Source organism: Myotis brandtii, unplaced genomic scaffold (assembly GCF_000412655.1).
Source record: "Myotis brandtii unplaced genomic scaffold, ASM41265v1 scaffold654, whole genome shotgun sequence".
Classification (NCBI taxonomy): domain Eukaryota; kingdom Metazoa; phylum Chordata; class Mammalia; order Chiroptera; family Vespertilionidae; genus Myotis; species Myotis brandtii.
This window is the reverse complement of record NW_005370538.1, coordinates 1,072,420-1,079,311: the sequence shown is the minus strand read 5'-3', so window position 1 is coordinate 1,079,311 and position 6,892 is coordinate 1,072,420. Positions and strand designations below refer to the sequence as shown.

General features: G+C 39.3%; 1 long non-coding RNA gene and 1 pseudogene across 1 annotated transcript in view; one reads left to right on the top strand and one right to left on the bottom strand.

The window, feature by feature from the left end:
• Nucleotides 1–3,656, top strand: part of LOC106723815 — a 22,878-nt gene extending 19,222 nt beyond the window's left edge. Inside the window, exon 3 of the long non-coding RNA XR_001359541.1 lies at nucleotides 3,508–3,656. This is a non-coding gene — a long non-coding RNA (uncharacterized LOC106723815). The remainder of the gene's footprint in view (nucleotides 1–3,507) is intronic.
• LOC102257566 lies at nucleotides 397–1,379 on the bottom strand (annotated as a pseudogene).
• Nucleotides 3,657–6,892: the final 3,236 nt, after the last annotated feature.

Genomic DNA, 6,892 nt, shown 5'->3' with positions numbered 1-6,892 from the left:
CCCTTGGGTGATGAAATAATAATAATAATAATAATAATAATAATTACTCTAAAAGTTAAGATAGTGGTTATATTTGGATGAAGTGAGGGGGCATTTGGAAGAGCTTCTGGGGTGGCTATTTTTTTTAGCCTGGATGGTGGTTACAATGATATTATTCGTATAATTCACTAAGCTCTACATTTGTTTTGTATGGTTTTCTGCATCTTTATTTTTATTTTTTTAAATACTGAGTTTCATTTCACATGTTTATTGTTGTCTCCACACCATTCCCATTTATCTGAACACTACTACTACTATGTCCTATCATAACATTCCATACATACTTAAAACCAAGCAAAGGGTGGAGTTCCATCTTTAAAAACTAAACAGGAATTTTGGACAATACAACTTGGCAATGGAACCTGGACAACATTTATCAGACATGGTAGGGAAAGTTCTCACTTGGCATTATAAAAAGGACAGCCAGATAGCAACTGTTACAGAAATGAAATAAGACGGAAAATTTTAACAAACTGTTTAAACTATTTTCTTAAAGAGACTTCCTCCACTGCCAGAGATCTTGAATAGCCTCCACATCAGTCATGATTAATGAACTTGGCTTCCACTTTGGGAAGAGAACCATCCTTTTCTATATTTGTTTGCATTTTTGCTTTAATGTTTTCTACAGAACTAGGTCCTAAAGTGTGTTTTAGGTTTTTTTCCTGTTTTTTTTTTTTTTTTAAGGATTCTTGATCTTGGTGTTGATGGTTTTGAGTCTTTTTTCATTCTGGTTTGATTTTTGTGCATTTTTGGCTGGACTATCTCATATGGATTTCTTTCCTGGAGCTTTTTCTTTGGCTTCCTCATCATCAAAATCATCATCGTCATCATCATCCTTTCTCATCGTCCTCATCATTTTCATCAGCAGCAAGTTTTACTTTTTTCTGTGGAACCTTGCTACCACCTCCAGGGGTAGAATGCTTTCCAGACATACTTAGGAGTTTCACATCCTTCTCTTCATCTTCTGATTCTGCAACTCCCTTCACAGCTACAAAGTGCTGTCTACTAATATGCACAGGCCCTGAACCACACTTCAACTGTAAGACTACAGGTGGTGTTATTTCAAAGCCACCAAGGGACAACATTGGCTGTACAGACGTTTTCAAAGTTGCCAGTGTTACTTTAATTGGACTGCCTTTGTAATTCATTGCCTCTGCTTCAACAATGTGCAGTTCATCCTTTGCACCAGCCCCTAAACTGACTGTTTGTAAAGATAATTGGTGCTTATTTTCATCATTATCCACCTTAAAGTTGTAATCTTTGTCGGCCTTTAGTTCACAACCAAAAAGATAGTTCTGGGGCCTCAGAAGGCTCATGTCCATGTCCATAGAATCTTCCATGGGGTGGTAGCATGCACTTAAGTGAGAGAGAAGGCAGATGGAGATAAATGGCATCTGTGCAGGATGGAATCGCACCAGAGCCCTGCGTCTTTACTTTAAAATAAGCATGCATGCATATAAGCCTAACCAATGGGACACAGACACCAGGGCGGTGAGGGCATGAGTGGGGGTGGGGGGGGGGAATAAGGACACATATGTAATACTTTAACCAATAAAAAAATAATAAAATCCCTAAAAAAAGAAGGTGAAAAATGATCTATAGAAAGCTAAAGTTTGTAAGAGGTTAAAAGAACAAAAATATGGGTACTGACATATTTCTTCAAGTAAAATTAATTAATAATAATGATAAAGAAGACTAACAATTTGGAGTTGAATTTCTATTCCATCCTAATACTGCAATGGAGAATTGCAAAGGAGAATAATCTCACACTGTATCTAGAATTATTGTTTTTATAAGAGGAGCTATGTGCTACCTATGCTATAAATGGGACCTGTGTAAGTGGGCCACTCTACCCAAAGCACATTCATCTTATACCCATAAATTGCCCAGGATAAAATTTTAATTTAGTCAGCCCCTATAGTCATTTTTCAAAAACTGCAAACAATGGGACTTTTATTTAAGGATGTCAGGTTGATTCAGGATCCTTGCAGAATTTCAATCTTGTCAATACCCAAGGGAGTTCCAGAAACCAGTTATTCGAGACCTCCTCTCCTCAAGCCTCTACTCCCAGCCTTAGCAATGACCTCTTCTACATTGATGAGACCGAGTCCCTTACATATCCTCTTCTCCCCACTTCAACTAATATCTGCTTCTGTTCATATTTATCATTCTTTTCTCCAGTCTCAAAGGAAGGACAAGACCCTTCCTCATCGCTAAAAGTAGCCATTCCACCTCTGCCTTAGTTTCCAAATGTCTACTGAACAGTTCAACTTGATGTATTGCCATGTACATTTTACTTTCATTAACGAGACCCTAAAGTATCCAGTCTGGGGTACTGGAAGATTCTTTGTGCCATTGATGCCAAAAACAGGATAAGGGAGATAGCAGAGGGGCTGGTTTGGGGCAATGAAGAATTCCATTTGGGATATGATCCATTTGGAAGAATCAGAATGATAAATCAGTGCAAACTGAAGGTCCATGGACTGTGGTATATCTTCTTTTAACCTATTACTGTTATTATACTTTATTTTAAAATCATTTATTGCTCTGGCCGGTTTGGCTCAGTGGATAGAGCGTCGGCCTGTGGATTGAAAGGTCCAGGGTTTGATTCCTGTTGGGGGCACATGCCCAGGTTGCAGGCTCGATCCCCAGGAGGGGGCGTGCAGGAGACAGCCAATCAGTGATTCTCTCATCATTGATGTTTCTATCTCTCCCTCTCCCTTCCTTCTGAAATCAATAAAAATATATTTAAAAATCATTTATTCATCTAGTATGTGCAAAGTAATACACTGGGTGCTGTGGGAGAGGGTGAACACTGAGATGAGTGAATCTTAGTGCTTGCCTTCAAGAAACAACAATGCCAAACTTATTTTATTATAGGTAATTTACAAGACAGTGGAAAAAAGTAAAGATGGGGTCAGTAGGAACAAATAGAATGCTCAGCATGGCTAAATAAGTGCTTATAAGCTTTCCAACTTGAAAGTTTTGGGCAGCATCTGTGTGGTCTATACTCAAGAGTCCTTCAGGACAGCTGGAATACAAAAGTAGTTCTTTTGTATATTACTTAATCACTCTCTCTTCAGTGTTTTAAAATTTCTTCCCCCCCCCCCCCCGCCAAGACACTGTGGAGGTTCATACGAAGACATATAAACCATGGCACTACTCAGCCATAAAAAAGAAGGAAAACATACCCTTTTTGTTAGCATAGATGGACCTGGAAAACATTATGCTAAGTGAAATAAGCCAGTCAGAGAAAAAAAAGTACCATATGATCTCACTTATATGAGGAACCTAATGAACAAAATGAACTAACAATGAAAATAGAGACCGACTAATAGATAGAAAGCAGGCTGAAAGCTGTCTGGGGAAGGGACCTGGGTGGGGACTGTTGGAGGGCATTGATTAAAAAAGAAAAGAAAGAGAAATAATTCATGGACATGAACAAAATGTGGTGATTGTAGGGGTGAGGGGGTGGGGAGGTAGAGGAGGGTATAGGGGATATAAATGTTGATGGAGACTTGACTCGGGGTAGTGAACATGTAATACAGTGTACAGATGATGTGCTATAGAATTGTGCACCCGAAACCTGTAGAATTTTGTTAACCAGTGTCACCCCAATAAATTAAATGAAAAAGAAATAAGTAAACCATGGTACCTTACCTAAAAGAGTTTACATTTTAGTTGAAGAGATAATATACATCTATGGAACTAGAGAAAAATTATGATTTAAGGAGTGCTACAGAAGTAAGTATTACTTCTCAGGCACAAGAAGAAACACCAAGATGATGAAAACATTCTTGCAAATACTATGGTTAAGCCATGTTGATCTTGTTTTTGATCTTGGAATATACCAAGCAACTGATAAGATTTAGAAAGCAATGATAAAACCTTTTAGTAAAAACTGTGCTTTAGGAAGATTAATCAGAAATATTTTGTAGTAAAGGCTGAAGAGAGACAGTAAATAAGGTTTAAAAACCATTGGAGTTGGGCAAGTGAGAGTAAATAAGGGTCATATTTGCCATAGTGCATGACTATGCACTTTGATGTCAGATATACATTGGCTGTAACACCAATTCTGCTGTTTATGAACAGTGTGATCTTGGACAGTTCACTGGTTCTGTCTGAATCTTAGTTCCCATATTAGGGTTATCTTGAGAAAGAGAACATATATATGGATATTTATTATAGGAATTGGCTCATGTGATATGGAGACCAAAAAGTCCCACAATCTGCTGTCTGTAAACTGGAGATCCAGGAAAGCCAGTGGTATAATTCAGTCACAGTCTGTAGGCTTGAGAACCAGAAAAGCTGATGGTGTAAGTTCAAGTCCAAGTCCAAAGGTCTGAGAACCAGGAGTGCAGATGTGCAAGGACAGAAGACAATAAATGTTTTAGCTTAGTCAGAGAGAGTAAATTGCCCTTCCTCTGCCTTTTTATTCTATTTAGGCCCTCCATAGACTGGATAATGCCCATCAACATTTCTAGGGTGATCTTTACTTAGTCTATTGATTCAAATGCTAATCTCTTCCAAAAGCATTCTCATAGACATGTCCAGAAATAATGTTTTATCAACTCTCTGGGCATCCTTAGCCCAGTAAGTTGATATACAGAATTAGCCATCACAGTCCCTTCAGATGTTGGAGATAGAGAAGAGGAAACAGATGGGAGAGAGAGTTCAAAGGTAGAATAGAGAAGACTTGACAAGTAATTAGAGGTGGGGAGCATGGGGAAGGGAAGAATAAAAGATGCCAAGTCTTTGGGCATAGATGACTGTCATTCACAGAACCAAGGAGAACAAATGAAAAACATGTGAAGATGGCAAGCAGAAAGCTGGATATTAGAACTGTAACTCAGTAAGAGGTTGGGAATACATTTTGGGAATCATATACTGTCAAGATGGCAGGAAGCTGTGGTCTTCCTTTTCTCCTTAGCTTTCTGAGAACATTCAATAATGTAGGCAGAAATTAGAAAATCTGTAAATGAGGGTATATGGGATACTTTCAGAATTAGCTCAGAGGGCAGAACAGAATAGTGATTCATTTACCCTGCACCCTGAAAACCCTAATTGGAAATAAATAGTGCACTAGAATATACACAGCTGGAAGGCGGAGTGATAGAATGTCAGCCTTGTAAAGTTCCTAAGATTGGCTGTCACTGTTTTTAAATTCTGAGAGTCAGGACTCTGTCTATCTGGTTCATCACTCCATATTCATCTCCTTGCACAAATGTGCTACATAGCAAGGGCTCAATAAATATCTGTGGATGTATGACCCATTAGTTCTGATGATTATCTTGGAAATGTCTGCTTGTCTTCATCCCACGTGCAAAAAAATTTTCTCATTTGGTCTCTGCAGAGTAAAAAAGATCTGGTTTCTGGTCCAGGTTCAGTCACTTACAGCTGTCTGACTTGATGGAACATGTTTTTAGTTTATTTTCTTCCTCCTGAAACAAACATTACACATTCTAAACTAATGAAAATGTGGGCTCAAAGGTACTGTGAATTTGGTAAAATCCATGGTTGGCATTGATGCCCTTGACAGGATGCTGCTTCTATTTTAGTGTCCCCATAATACAATTGATAGAGAAGAGAGGACACTTTTGGAAATTTCACAACAAAGAGGAATATAAATGGCTCTTAGTCCTTTGTACATTGTTGAGAGGATGTGGCAAGTAAAGGAAACCTGGAAGTCATTCAGTCACCAAAATGAGGTCCTTTGGACTCTTTACAGCAGTGGTTCTCAACCTTTCTAATGCCACGACCCTTTAATACAGTTCCTCATGTTGTGGTGACCCCTCATTTCATTGTTACAAATTGAACATAATTAAAGCATAGTGATTAATCACAAAACAATATATAATTATATATGTGTTTTCCAATGGTCTTAGGCGACCCCTGTGAAAGGGCCGTTCGACCCCCAAAGGGGTCGCGACCCACGGGTTGAGAACCACTGCTTTACAGTAAAGTGAACACTGATATTTTGGTTCTAGTACAAATGGACTTCAGATGTGGCTTTATAGTCAGTCAAGAAGCAGCCATCCTAGAAAGCTTCCAGGAAGACAGATCTGCCTGTTCTCAGATATGTCCCCAATACCTAGCACTATGCCCGGAACAAAGTAGATACTCAATATTGGTTGTGTGAATGAAACAGGAGCAGGGGTGCTCCTCAATATTTTCTACTGAACTTAGCTTCTTGTCCCGGTTCTGCTACTTTAACACTTGTATGACCCTGGGAAAATATTTTCTGCTCTCAGATATCAGTTAACCCATTAAAAAATGATTTTTTAAAATATGTTTTTATTGATTTTTAGAGAGAGGTGAAGGGAGAGGGATAGAGAGATAGGAACTTCGACGAGAGAGAAACATCATCTATCAGCTACCTCCTGCATGCCCCTACTGGGCCATGTGTCCTGACCTGGAATTGAACAGTGACCTTTTGGTTCATAGGTAGACACTCAACCACTGAGCCATGCCGACGGGGCAAGAAAATGGTTTTTAATTTTCTTTGTGTTCTCAAGTACTGCAGTTTGTATTGATAACTGTGGTTCTTCACAATGAATCTGTGGAAAGACTCCCTGATTCAAATGAACTCATATATATATATATATATAAAGAGCCAGGGTCTGTAACATCCACAATGACCAAGGCTCCACCGAAAACCAGAAGTCAGTGCTGGGTTGCTGTGGCGACCCAGCACTGACTGCAGCCGGTGTGGCGCAGTCACCCAGCACTGACTGCCGAGGGGGCTGCAGATCAGGCCCAGAGAGAGGCCTGCAGAGAGAGAGAGAGACAGGGTCTGATCCACAGCCTCTGTGGCAGGGGTTGATCAGCTGTTGCCTCTCTCTTTTTTTTTACC